This window comes from Camelus dromedarius, chromosome 24 (genome assembly GCF_036321535.1).
Source record: "Camelus dromedarius isolate mCamDro1 chromosome 24, mCamDro1.pat, whole genome shotgun sequence".
Taxonomy (NCBI): domain Eukaryota; kingdom Metazoa; phylum Chordata; class Mammalia; order Artiodactyla; family Camelidae; genus Camelus; species Camelus dromedarius.
Window position 1 is genome coordinate 20,392,660 of NC_087459.1, and position 14,734 is coordinate 20,407,393.

At 46.4% G+C, this 14,734-nt stretch overlaps 1 long non-coding RNA gene across 3 annotated transcripts in view; it reads right to left on the reverse strand.

The window, feature by feature from the left end:
- The window catches only part of LOC116147200 (uncharacterized), a 129,884-nt gene extending 115,190 nt beyond the window's left edge, over positions 1-14,694 (reverse strand). For 2 of the 3 annotated variants that reach the window (XR_010377685.1, XR_010377686.1), the window contains exons 1-4: positions 14,539-14,675; positions 13,581-13,701; positions 11,735-11,896; positions 10,099-10,717 (exon numbers count right to left, since the gene is read on the reverse strand). This is a non-coding gene — a long non-coding RNA (uncharacterized LOC116147200). Of the gene's footprint in view, positions 1-9,840; positions 10,718-11,734; positions 11,897-13,580; positions 13,702-14,538 lie in introns of those variants that run through there. The other variant, XR_004130708.2, reaches the window with a different exon arrangement.
- Positions 14,695-14,734: the final 40 nt, after the last annotated feature.

Below are 14,734 nucleotides of genomic sequence, written 5' to 3' on the forward strand. Positions count from 1 at the left end.
AAGTGCTCCTACCCCACTGGCCTGTTTATAGGGTCCTCATGGCAGGGAGGAAAGCCATGCTCCACTTCCTTTCCCCTCCCTCTGGATTTGTTACTATTCTGCACTCTTAACACCTGCCAATAAAGACTGTCCACACTGAAAAAATAAAAATAAATAAAAAAGAAGATGATAGACCCTACCCAGTAACCCTGTGAGAATGAACTGAGATGATTCCCTAAAGGTGTGCCTCTCAAGGAAGGGTCCCCAGACCAGAAGCATCAGCATCGCCAGGGAACGTGTTAGACGAATTCCTGGGCCCCACTCTAGACCTGCTGAATCCGAAACTCTATGGCTGTGTTTTCACAGGCTTTCCAGATGATTCTGATGCACATTCAAGTTTGAGAATACAGAAGGCTGAAATGAAGGGCTCACTTCCATGCCCATTATGTGAGAAAGCCCTCCGAAGAATGGGATTTTCGTCTCTAGGGGCAAACAACTGGACCCTGGAGAAGGGTGACAGCGACCTTGCATCTCATCCACAAATTGGGTTGCTCAAGAAATAAATCCTTTTTTTTTTTAACTTTCTGTAACCCACTGGATCTCTGACTCCTGCCCTCCTTGTTGCTCCATTTAACAGCATAAGAGTGAACATCAGTCCTTCCTGACTGTCCCACTCCCTTCTGGGGCGGGGTTCCAGCTCTCAGGCTCCACACGGTGCCATGATGTTACAGTCAGTTTCTGCGGGCTGTGGGTCACTGTCCACACGGGTTACCACAGAGATTTGCTTCCTTCCTGTCTGCACGACCCCTTCAGAAGCAGAAGCTCTCTGTTGCTTTCAAAACATGCTTTGGATCCCCAGAAACTTCGCTCAAGCTGTCTCTGGCACCATCATCCGGAGCTGGAGAATTCAGATGTCTACAGGGGTCAGACTAGGGTGGGAAAGGAGCCAAGTGCAAAGTAGCAAGTTCATGTCAGGCCCACACGGATAAGGGTGGGGCAGCCTCATGGGAGCACAGGGCCAGATCTCTTTTGCTAGACAAACTGCAAATCTGGACCTGAATTTTCAAGAGAATTTTGAAGTATCCAATCTCTCAAATGTTGACAAATAACTAAAAAAAAAAAAAAATTAAGACAATGCATTTAAAACCAAGCACAGTTGTGGGCAGGATTCAACCCAAGGCAGGGTTGAGTTGGGGTCTCTGGCCTTAGAGGCAGCCTCTTCTCTGGGACCTTGCCCAGGAAATGCCGAGGAGTAGAGCCCAGAGCCAACTGCTCAGGCCCCAGCCCTCCCCGTCTCATCCATCCCCTGCCCCAGCCAGGAATGTCTCTCTGCAGTCTGGGGAGGGGGTCCATTCTCCCCACTGCTATTCCAGGACTTTCCATGATGCCACAAATCCCCTGCAGCCTCTTAGTTCTTCTGAGAACACTCTTAAGTTCTGCTGAAAGAGAAGAAAAGCCAGGGAAGACTTATAGGCTATTTCTTCCTCTGCTTCTGTTACATCCCTCCCCTGAGGCAACAGCTGTCTGCTTTGATGAGAAGTGAAAATGGGAACTGGATGCAGGAGGAACAACAAAGGAGATAAAGTAATATATCAAAATATGATGCTGCTTTGGGTACAAAAGCAGATGGGAGGAGATGGCGCCAAGAGGAGTTAAGTCACTGGGACCCAACTGGGATTCAGGCCATTCCTCTCCGTGGGGCAAGGGGATGGGCTGGATTACTGGTTTAGATGGGGTAGTCAGGGAAGGCTTCTCCGAAGAGGTGACATTTGAGCTGAAATCTGACTGATAAAGGAGCCAGTATGGAACCAACCAGAGCGAAGTCCTTCCAAGAAGAGGGAACAGCAAATACAAAGACTCCAATGGAATTTAAAAGAGGACCAGCTCAGCAGTGAGGGAGGGCAGAAGAGCCAGACACGTGTACAGGACCCGAGTAGGCCGCAGAGGGTCGCTTGGATTTCCTTATAAGGCCCTTTTGGAGGGTGGTGAGACAGCAAAGGGCAGCATCTAATTGGCCTTTTTCTGAGTTCATTCTGGCTGCTGTTTGGAGAACAAACAGTAGGGGGCACAAGAGTAGCAGCGGAGCCGGGTTAAAAGCTGCAGCCCTTGTTTGAGTAGGAGGGGAAGGTGGCTCCGGCCAGGACACTAACAGAGGATCTGGGGACTGGTGCTTGCATGCAAGGTGTATTTCAGAGGTGCTGCCTGTCAGACTCGCTGGTGTAGGACAAAGGAAGAAAACAATAATAACAATAATAAAAGAATAAAATAAATGAAGGAATCTGGATGACGCCTTCTTTTTTGTCCTGAGCATTGTTAAGTGTTGATTTGGGCCATTCAGTCATTTCTTTATTCAGCAACTTTAATGAACACCTACTGTGTGCCAGGCTGTGCACTATGCCCTGGAGAGCTACAGGGTTGGTGTCCCCAAGGAGCCACCCTAAGTGACCTGGGTTTTCTGTGATCCCCTCCCTGCCGATTGCAGCGAGGGAGTGAGAAAAATGGCCATGTGTTCCCACAAGTGAAAATCCTCTCACTAAGTCACAAATATTTACTGAGCACCTACTATGTGCCAAGCACAGTTTAGCAGAGAACAAGACGAGCGAGGTCCCTGCCATCAGAAAGCTTCTATGAACAGACAGAAAATAAACACCAATTGACAGTGCATGTTATGTGAGAAAGGTGTGAGTGCTAGGGAGAAAACCAAACCAGCGGACAGGGGAGAGGAAGGCTAGAGCTGCGGTGTTACCTAGTAGGTTCTGAGAAAGGACTTAGGGGCCCACAGGTGAAAGCAGTGAGCGTGGGAAATCAGAGATGGAGGAGGAGAGCTCCAGGCAGGAGAAGCCAGAGCCTCAGTGGCTCTGAGGACGGGGACTGTCCCCCCAACACACACACACACACACACTCATTCTAGAAGCAGCAAGGAGCTGGAGTGTCTGGAGCAGACCGAGTGAGACAGGCAGGACTAAGAGCACAGAGTAGGACCACATGGGCAGGGCCCTGTGGACCATGGTAAGGACTTCGGGCTTCACTCTGAGTGAAATGGGGACTTAGCCGAAGGTCCAACTCGCCGAGGTCCACTCCCTTCAGCTACTCTGCTTCCTCCCCCTTATACTCACCAACCTCCTTGAGTCCCAGGGAGGGCTAGACACAGCCCCCTACTCTCCCTGGCTTTTCTAGCTTAGCTGCCATCTCTGGGGCCAGCATCATATGTGATTTACAATCCCTCCTCCAGGGATGGTGTATCTGGGGGCATCTGTTCTGTTTTTATTGCTTCTGGCCAGGGCTTTGGTACTCCTTCACAGATCAAATCACTGCCCGCCTTTCCGCTAATTCAAACAGCTGGTTACCGCTCACCGATTCCTCCACTCTAATTGCCAAGGGAAGAATTATAAATAAATGTGTACAAGCAAACAGATGCTGTCATTTAAAAAATCGATCCATCTAGCAAAAATGCCCCACTTAGGACTGAAGTGGCAGACTGCAGAGCATGTGTCTTGGTGGCATTTTTAATGAAATCAGAAAAACAATGGCGGAGCTCGCTAATGGATTCCCAAGGAGCAAACGGCCAAGGACGGAGGGAGGGAGGAGGAGGTATGGACCCACTTTGTGGCTGCAACAGGCGGGACCCAGAGCCACAGGGCTCCATGCTCTTCTGAACATGCTTCCCTTCTTTCCTCTTCCAACCTTCCCCTGCCTCTTTAACCTGTTGTGATATCAAGTCACATTCATTTGTTATTATTTGTGAGTCTCAGACACATCTGGTGGTCCTCAGTTTTGAGGTTTCTAGGACCCTCAGTCCAGGGTGAGGTATCATCCTCTTTGCTGTCCTGGGCAAACAGCTAGACCATCTCCCATCCTTTCTTGCAACCAGGTTTGTACTGAGAGGCCACTGGAACCAGAACAGAAGTGATTTTGGTCAGGTCTAGCCCATAAACATCTCCCACATGAGATCCATCACCATCTTTCCCATCCGTGGACTGAAGGGTGAGGACTCTGAGGGCCCTGCAGGGGGTGGAGCCTCGGCTGGAAGCAGTGGGTCCCTGAATGACAGCGTGGAGCAGAGCCTCCTGTCCATCTACACTGTGATGCAGTGAGAGGGAGAAATAAACTTGTGTCCAGCCAAAACTTGGGGGTAGTTTGTTACTGCAGGGATCCTACCCTGACTAATACACGAGTCTCAGAATTCATTCATTCACTTATTCATTCACTGAGCACAAATAAAAATAATATCTAATTATCTCCTTCAGACATCAGAACAGTCTGGTGCAATGAATGGTGTGAGCTTACTTTTCTGATGGAGAAACCTACGGTTCAGAAAGGTTAAGTAACCTGCTAAAAGACACACAGCTGATAATAATCGTAACAACAGCGATCACTTAGGGAACACTTTGTATGTGCCAAACATTGTGCTAAATGCTTCATATGCAGTTTCTTCTCTGGTCCTCAGAAAAATTCTCATAGGTATTGTTATTATTCCTATTTTACAGATGAGGAAACTGAGGCTTAGAGAGATTAATCAACGTGCTTGAAGAAGAGAGGGAGGGAGAACAGAAGGAGGAAAAGAAGGAAGAAAGAAGGAAGGAATAAACAAAAGCAGTAGGATTCAAACTTTCTAGGCTGAACAAGCTAATACTGCCTGTTCTTGCAATCCCAAGAAGTTTCTAATACGCTAATCGCTTTGCATCTTAAAATACCAGCTTACCTCAAATCAGGCCAGCCCTAGAGAACTAGAAACACACACACACACTCCATAAAGGTTAAAACCATTACATCAAAATAAAACATATGGCCACCCAAATCTGCATTTATTACACCTAATTGGAAGAGACATAGTCAAGTACATGAATATTTTAGCAGTTTCCAACATGCAAATCACCGTGCCAAGACCCAATTACTCGTTAATCGGCACATGGCCGGCTGTTGGTGGTTGAGTTGGAACGGATAAGTTCCATCCTCTCCCTCCCAGCTGCGGTGTTTGGGTGGTCTCTCATTCGGAGTCAGTCTGCATTTGCTTCTGCCTCTAAAGAACACCCCATGAACAGAACGGCTTGAAAAGCTCCCTCTCACCAGGTTTATACCCTTGATTAGTGTCTGGGGAACACAGTGTGCAAAGGCAAGTTATTTGGCTTTAAAATCAAATAGAAAATTCAGATCTTTTCATGTCATCTCTGACTCATCAGCTTTAATGAAGAGCTTCTAGTGATTGTTGTTCAAGCCACAGGACACACAGGGAACAAATGGGAATTAACAGAGATTTATTTTCTGGCCAACTCCAATAAAGGCCAGCATTCCCATGCAGAGAGCAAGATGAGAACACAGTGGTGTTATTTTCCCAAATGCTACTCATCTGAGTCCTTGCCCTGATTTCCCCCATGTCTGAGTATCACCCAGCAAACGATTCACCTATTTTTCTTTGAACTAACTCACTTTTGGGGGAGTAAATTTTGCATCATTATGTAACTGAAAATCCAGTATCACTTGCCCTATGCAAGGTGTATGAGTTAGGAAAGGCTAGACGATGCAGCAGTAACAGCTGATCCCCAAAGTTCAAAGGTTTCCCACAACACATGGTATATCTCCCAGGTGGGCTGGCAGAGGGTCCACTTCATTCAGTCAGTGAGTCTCAGGCAGAGGGAAGGAATGTCATCTTAGAAAAGGCAATGCAAGAACAGGAGGGTTGTTCATGGGCTTTTAAATCTTTCAGGCACAATCCGTTGGCCATGGATAATCACATGGCTCTGCCTAAGTGCAGGGGACTGAGACACGTTGGGGGGCTGTGTGTGCATCCTGGTTAAGTAGTGAGTGTGCTGCAAAGGGTAACCGCCAAAGTTAAATAAACAAACAAATACAATATGACTAAATTCTACCCATAAGGCTGTGCTGTAAGGATGGTCCAAATCAGAACATTAAAAAAGGAAAGAGATTAGCAAGTGTTAGAAATGCATTCAAGGCACCTGTAGCACCCAACTGAGACCATCTCCTCGACTCCAACAAAAGAACTAGGAGAGCACTGGGGAGGCAATAACTGCCTCCCAAGGTGGCTCAGTGTAATTTAATGCATGTCCCTGTATCAGCTAAAACCATCTTTAAGAAAAACCATGGAAAGAGTTTCTTTGAAGCAAAACAGAAACCAGACAGGGATGAACGATGTTTTAAATGCAGTAAGAATCCTTGGGTGTGCACAGCATCGCTGATGTGACAGATGGTATTTTCTACAGATGACAATACCAGTATATCCCATCACACAACTCTTATGAGGTGACAATGGCTGACCTCCAGCCAGGAGGTGGGGAATCTGCGTTCTCTCCCCTTGATTCTGAGCGGATCTGTGATTACGACAGCAGTGAACTCCATGACTTCCGAGGCTATGCTCAAAAAGGTGATACACCCCAGCAGCAATGAGCACACCTAACACCCAGATCTTGGTTTCTAATACCATTCCCCAATAAAGGGAACCAGGGCTCCTTGAAGAAATGGCTGATTCTAGATAGAGGCAAGAAATAAATATGATCTAGTGCACGTCGCAGTGCCAAAAGGTAAGGAAGTGCATACACACAAACACACGCACACACACACACACAAACACACAGTGTGGGGAGTGAAAGGCACACAGGAGTCAGCCTGAAAGAGTTCCCAACAGCCAGAGCTGGAACAATTCAGATAACAACAAAAGAACATACTATCGGATTATATAACCCAGGGTACAAATAAATAAGCATGAGTTAATCCTGACAGAAATCAATGATTGCATACAGAAATAAGTGGGGGAGAACAGACAAATCTCCCATGCAGAAGACTTTTAAATAATGTGTGTCAGATATTCTGCCCTCAAGAAGGCAGAGTGTAACTCCTCACTCCTTGAGGGCTATGCATATTTAGTGACTTTTTTCTCAAAACTACAGTATGAAAAAGGGGGTGCGGATAATTTCACAGTGGAGAAAACTAACAATTACCACCTCAGCCACGTGATCAAGATTATCATCAACGGTGATCACTCACACAGCTGGTATGTACGCTGGGTATGATGTGGTAAGAAAGGCACTTCACCAATGTGGTTTTCTTCCCCCAAACCTGTAACCCCAGCCGAATCATGACAAAAACATCAGAGAGGTCCCCATGGAGGGGCATTCTACATACTGCCTCACCAGTACTCACTAGTGCTCAAAACTGTCAAGGCCATCAAACAAGGAAAGTATGAGAAACTGTCACAGCTCCAGGGACTAAGAAAACTAAATCTAGGTATCCTAGATGGAATCCTCAGACAGAAAAGGGATATTCGGTAAAAACTAAGGAAGTCTGAGAAAAGTATGAGCTTAGTTATAAAAACGCATCAATATCAGTTCATTAATTGTGATAAATGTGCAACACTAACCTAAGAGAATAGGGGAAAGCGGGTGTGGGCTACATGGGAAACTTCCGTATTATCTTGGCAATTTTTCTGTAAATCTAGGACTATTGTAAAATTAAGGTTTAATTTTTTTTAAGTAATACAGCTTCCTTCTGGTACCCTTTTTCTTGGGGCATATAACTTAAGACACCCTGCATTATGTGGTAGTCCAGCACTCAGACACCATCCTGGTACAGAGACTGCAGAGAGGCTGCCTGAACCTTCCCAGCCCAGGGGCCAGATATGTGGGTGATCAGCCTTCCAGATGTCCTCCAGCCCCTGGCCTTCTAGCTGTCCTCGCTGACACCAAGTGGAACAAAGGCAAGCTGTCCCCACCATGCCCAGCCCAAACTGGAGATTCATGCACAACGTACAGGTCATCTTAAGTCACCACACACTGTGGTGGTTTGTTTGCAGCATCAGATAAGTGGAACCACTGGTCTGCAAAACCAACTTGAGTGATTGACTGATTGGTTTCTTCTGTGCATAGGAGCTGACCTTTGCTACATGCTAGACAGCGGGAACAGAGATTCACAAGACCTGGTCCCTGTTCTTGAAGAACTCACATTCCAGAGGAAGAAACTGAACCCCAAGAGAGTTAAGAACAAGTGATGACAGTACTTTTGGGCAAAGGATAGATGCAGCATTTTAGACACAGAGAAGAGATGAAATGATGCTGGGGAACCCTGGGGATGTGAGAAAAGAGAATAAAGAACAAGTATTTATTGAGCACCAAATGTTACATTGTTTTAAATGTGTCACAACATTTATATGAATTAATTCTTTGAATTAACCCTATGATGTCGTTATTATAACCATTCTAGAGATGAGGAAATTGAGGAACAGAGAAGTGAAGAGGCTGGTTAGGGCCTGCTAAGTGGCAGAGGTGGGATTTGAAGGTTCTCCCAGTTTTCCCATCTATAAAATGGGGCTATTGGATAATGCACATCAAGGCCATTTCTGCCTGAGGCTGTTACGCGTGGGGTTTGCCTGGACAGCATCTATTCCCCTTCTTCCAGTAACAGCTCCCCAGGTTTTGTGAGCAGAACTACCCAACCTCCATTTTCAATTAAAGGGGAACAAATACCCCTTCTTGGCCAATCACAGTATCGCAAACACCTTATAAAGCAATCGGCTCAGGCATAGACATGGGAGCTCAAGCCAGGACAATGGTGTCCTCTCAGGGACCTTTTGCTGGAACTCTTAGTAAAGAGGCATTCTATCGGCCACTTCAGTTGTTAAGCAGAAGATGCAAACTTGGAGCTGCCAAGGGCCATCATGAGAAGAGAGTCTGCCTGGGAATAAAACCAACCAGTTCAGAGGGAAAAAGAGAGGCCAAGTGAGGATGTAACATCATCTGAGCACCTAGGTCCAGCCCTGCCTGAAGCCAAATCAATCCCTGAGATTATCTGTCATGTCATTCAATAAATGTGATCATTTGAGTTGGATTTCTGTAACTTATAACCAAAATATGTCTACTACAAATCAAGGATGATGATATGGGCTGGAGTTTGTCCTCATTTTTATTTTCCCTATTAATGTTAAGCTCTTCAGGGACATAAAATATGCCTTTTTCATCTTTGCAGCTTCATCTCCACCACCCCCACCAATGTCTAACTGTGCCTGGCACATCAGAGGACTCAGAAGAATATTTGTGGAATTGCACTGATGGGCACCACTAATCACTTGCACCCCAAGTTTCTCTAGCTCCTTCAATACATGTAAGCCCTTTGAAGGTCTGGGGGTACCTGAGCTTTGGTTTGATTCCTTCAGGAAGACAAGGCTCTGAGCAATTAAAATGTCTTCCTGCAGTTTCTGCAAGCAGCCAGGACTATAGAATTGGGGCACAATTGTGCTGCAGCAACTGTGTGACCTTGGGCAGGTTACTACCTGAGCCTCCCCTTTTCATTTTTAAAATGGATTTTTGGTATCAATGTCTCCAGAACCACAAGCAAAGATAAAATGTGACAATGTGTATACAAAGCACACTCAAGAAATGGTAAACACTCAAGAAATGGTAACTATTTCCACTGTTGAAAACAATGGTAATCATAACCCCTATGACGATGAGGCCAAATGGCCCCACCGGTCCCCCCGTGGAAATTCAGCCAAGGTCTTTGTCCATATTCACTCCCTCACTGCTCACTGGTGGCTTCTCCTGATGGACACAGGGTGAGGACAGGCCATCCTGTCCTCTCCTCTGTTATCCTCAGAAGCATTAACACACCAGGTGGGGTACAGCTCCCGGAAACCTCCTGCAGCTGGGGGACAGCAGGGCTAAGAGGCAGCCAGGCCCAGATGTCTTGGCAACGGGGACTAGAGCGTTCTGTAGGGAGCAGAGCCCAGGCTGTTCCTCATCAAGACAGCCCAGAGTCTCAAGCTCCCTCCCTCCCCCGCTTGCAGTCTGCACCGAAATTCCTAGAGGAAGACAGAGCAGCAGAACCTCCTAGACCCCAGGCCTGTTCAGGTTTTCTGGAGGAGCCCCATAAGCCCTGGAGATGGAAAAGGCACAGGGCTGAGCCTGGAGGCGGCAAGACCTAGTTTGGGTGCTTACTGGCCACGGAGCCATTTGCAAAGATGGCCAGAAAATGCCACCACTCCTGGCCTCTTGCCACATGCCCTCTCCGGAGCCAGGCATCTGTGAGTTCTTCCCAAGCGGCCCTTATTCATGAACCCCCCTTGCCAGTTTTCCCATATTCTGCCAACCCCTAATATTCGTATTATTTTCTTACCCCTTTTTATTCCAAGACACGTGTTCTTTCCACACTGAAACATCTGGTCAGGATGCATCTTGCAGACACTGTCATCACGTAAGCGCCGTAGACCAGGTGGCCGTTGTGACAAAGATGTTATTGCCTACACGTGTGCAAACTGGGTGGCAACGCCTGTCGGAACGAAAGCGTCAGCGGCGCTGCAGGGTTCCCCGGCATGGAAGAAAACGCCTCCCCAGGCACCCCTTGTACTATTGGTGGGAGCACCCCCACACTTTGGGAATCTTGGCTGTGAGTCACCCCTCTGGTCTCCCCACTCCCTGCTCCCTGAAGATAGGCTGTTTTCTCCGCCTGGAACACCCCCCTCCCCACGGAAGTTATCTGAGTTACTCCTTTCCCGGTTATCCGAAGCTGAGCTAGCCTAAAGCTCAGTAGCATCCGATAACCGTGATAACGTGCTGGCAGGTTCTGTGGGATGGGAAACGGCATAGCAGCCAGTTGTCTCTGCTCCAACATTTCCAGGGTTCAGCTGGGAAGATGTGGATGGCTGGGGCTGGAATCTTCTAAAGGCTCGTTCACTCAAGTGCCCAGTACCTGGGCTTCAGGGTGGTCAGACGTCGTCTACGGTCATTCCAGGCTTCTGAGAGTTCCAGCGAACAAAGAAGAAGCTACATCACTTTCTAAGACCCAGCCCCAGAAGTCCCACGACATCACCCCTGCCATATTCTATTGATAAAAGTAGTCACAAGCCTATCAGAAATAAGGAACAGGAAGCGGGACCTGGACCAGTAGGCGAATGGGAGGTTGGAATATATGGATTTTAGGACAGACAGGAGAATGAGAACTATAGTTTGAGATGTACAGGGGTCTTATTAATACCACCACCTTGGGACACAGGTTCTCATACCCATTTCATGGAGGCAAACACTAAGGCTCAGAAAGGCAGTAAGTGTTCCAGTCTGTCTGGCTTCAAGGACTTTTTGCCTCCATCCCAGTGGAGACCACTCAACAGAACTCCATGATTTTCCCTTCCTAGTCTTTTAAGATCATTTTAGACTCACTTGCTCCTTGCTGAGGCAGTGATGAACCAATGTGGAATAAAGGCACAGAACTGGTAAGTGACCAGCCCTGGGTCACGCAGTCAATCAATGGGAGAGCCAGTGTCTGGGAGGTTTTCACACCATCTTTAAACAATTGGAGTAAATTAAACATCTCTTCCATTGCCAAGCTAAATGTTTTTCAGTTTGGAGTTTTGCTTGAATGTGTGTATTTTAAATAAATGTGATAATTAAGCCACAAACGTTCCCAGCACACTTGGATATATTAAAATTACAGGCTGCTGATCAAACAGAGAAAAATCACAAACACGGACATAAATGATGTCTTTTGTTCGTTCTGTGCCTTTTGCAGCACTCAAATGGGTCTGTCAGCTTGATAGCCAATTCCAAGGCTGCGGGGAATGTGGGGAGGTGGGGGTGGGGGATTGGCGACGAGACCACAGAAAGTGGAACCCCGTGGTGAAAGATTGTGGTTCTCTTCTTTTCTGAAAACAAGTCATCTGTGCCCATAATTCATCTCAACCAGCCAGTTCTGAAAACACAAACAAGCTGGCAAAGGGGTGTTTGTCTCTGCCTGGCTGGCAGCACCCTGCACTTACTGTTAAAAGGCCAGAACCCCTTTCTTGATCATTGTAGAAGAGAATCGGGTGTTCTGCTAGAACCAGGGGGTGCTGAGTTCGAATCTCCTTTGGCCCTTTGCTGGAGGGCCTGTGTGGGCTCCTAGGGGCCGAGTGCCCCCCTTACTGTAGTCTGTCCATCCACTGTGAAATAAAAAACAAAATCAAACTTAGTGAGGGGAGACTTTGATTTGAAAGGATGATTGGAAATGGGGAAGGAGGCTATTCCAACAGAGAGAACACTAGGACCATCAGGTCTACAAGTGTCTTAATGGTGGGGCAAAAAGAATTTTTCTTTTGTAGGGAGGGGAAAACAAGGCAAGGAAGAATTGGGAGGTGGGATGAAAGGGTAGGTCAGGGAACATTTTACCCCAGTGTTTTATTCTCAGGAGGAGCTGTCTGCTGGCTAAGGTTGAGAATGGGCCAAAGTTCAGGGGCCTGGAAGAAGGAGGGAATTGAACCAAAGTTTTGTTCACAAGTGTCTACTGAAAAAAAAAAATAAAAGCACAACCGAAAAGTTGAGAGTTATGCTTTATTCAGGGACATTACTGAGTTACTGAGGACTATAGCCTGGGAGGCAGCCTCTCAGATTGTAGTAGGAAATAACAAACCTAACTCCATATTAGATCTGTTCCTTTAGCTCTAACCCTGTGCTGTGTTTCCTGTGCTAAGTCATGCTGGTTCTGCACCTTCTGCAAAAGAATGTTGCCTATAGCCTGAAATATACAGGAGAGCCCATTCTTAAGGCTCTGACCTTTAAGGGTATAATACTTTTCCATTCATAATAGAGATAAAAAGTTGCAGAACAGAGACTAACATTTGTCTTGTTAGAGGTTTACAGGAACATCATGATCTGACCTACATGGGCAGCTGCAAGAACAAAGGATTCTGTCACCAAGAAGTTTGCAACAACCAACCACACCCCTCCCTTTTTAGTATAAAAGGAGCCTGAATTCTGACTTGGGGAAGATAGTTCTCTAGGACATTAGTCCCCCATCTTCTTGGTCTGCTGGCTTTCTGAATAAAGTTGTTATTCCTTGCCCCAACACCTCATCTCCCAATTTATTGGCCTGTCGTGCAGTGAGAAGGACGAGTTTAGACTCGGTAATAAGGCAGCTCTGAGGAGCTGTTCCAAAGAGGTAAGGGAGGAGACAGGACATACAGGAGTTTTTGCTGAAAACAAACAAATAAAACATGTAGCAGAACATCAAAATATTACTGCTAACCACAAAAAAAGGCACATCTCAAGTCAGTGATTGTAATGCTTTTCTATCTTTGGGAAGATGAAAGAGTCTGGACTTACTGAAATTTTTCCTTTGATAATGAACCTTAACTCTCTAGGACCAGTATCTTTGTTTTTCTCCTTCCTGAATTCCCCTCGGGGCTGACCCATGGGCAACTGCAGTGGCTGACTGACGGCTTGATGTCGGACAATATTTTTTTGTCCACACAAGAATTTTACTCAGATTGATTGGTAGAAACAAGCAATTCAGCTAATCATTTATGAGGCAAAAAACAGGGATTTGGAGGCTCTATGACTGGTCTTGTCAAGGTAAACAAAGCAGGCATCCATGAGTCTTCCCCAGGTCACAAAGGGAAGGATGCTTCTTTGCAGCAAGTAGTTTTCCAGAACACAAAAGGGTGAAGGGACTTCCTTCAACCTTCACTGTTTCCCAGGAGCACAGGGCTCAGGTACAACCCAAAGCTGTCATCACTCAGCTGGGGGTGATAATTATAAGAGTTATCTACTATTTTAATATTTTTAAAGAGCCTTGGAAGAGCTGGGTACATAGTAAATGCTCAATAAATATTTGTGAATCTCACTTACCTTGAGGAGAGGGGTGAGTTAATTCAGTGTGTTTTCTTTGGTGCTAGTACAGTACCCAAATTCACTGATCTGATTGAATTGCGCTGAATTCCATTGAACGAGTGAGTCTTGGTCTCCTTGTCTGTAAATAAGATGTAATAATCTCCACTCACAGGGTTGTTGAGAGAATTAAGTATTTTTGAAGAGTCTAAGGGGCCCAGACAAATGCCTGACACGTCCCTTGTGACCAGTGACAAAGACTCTTTCATCAACTTAACTCTAGTCAGACTCTTCTGAGTCCTCTTTGTGACTAGATCTTGCCCTTGGGTTTGCTCTTGGCCTGTTTAGTCTAGTTTTAGCAAGAATTCTGCTGGGTCAATTTAGCAAAAAATCCCCCACCCTTCATATCTGATTAAATTCTTTATCCTCCACCCTTGATATCTTATCACCCTGGACCGCCTTCTGCAAAAAATCCTGTGACGTTCGTTTAGCCAGAATTCCCCTTACCCCTGAAGTTTCCTAATAATTTTCCATCTACTGACCCAGATCCTGCTCCTTGGCTATAAATCTCCACTTGTCCTTGGTGTATTCCGAGTTGTGCCCCATCTCTGTTCCCCATCACAACTCCCTCATTGTAGCATAATAAAGTCTGCCTTACTGCCTTTAACAAGTGCCACAAATAACGTTTTCTTTAACACTCGTAAGTGAATTCCCTTCCCTTTTCCCCTCCGACTCCAAACCTAATCTGACCAGAACTTTCTATCGCCTCTGTTCAGTGCTTCAAAAGAAACCCCAGTGACACCCACACCACTCAGCATTAAGGTAACAGTGGTGAAGTCTCTGACCCCTTGCCTGCCACTCCATCCTGAAACTCAGGTCCTTCTCACTCCCACAGGATGCAGCCCTTGAGGGTTCAAACTCGGGACCTACGACTTTCCAAAAGTACTAAGATACTTTATTTCACTGAGCCTCGATTTACCTCTCCGTAAAAGAGGAAGAATAATCCTAGTGGTAGGATTAGACAAAATGGTGGATGGGAAGCTGCTTTGCACAAGAAGGTATCGATGTAGAGGAAATCGCAGGCGTTACCTACGTGGAAGGAGAAACCCAGGGAAAAGCCCAACCCTAGGAGGGCGCGCCACCCTCCAGGCTTTTAAATGGGGCGGGGTAGGGCG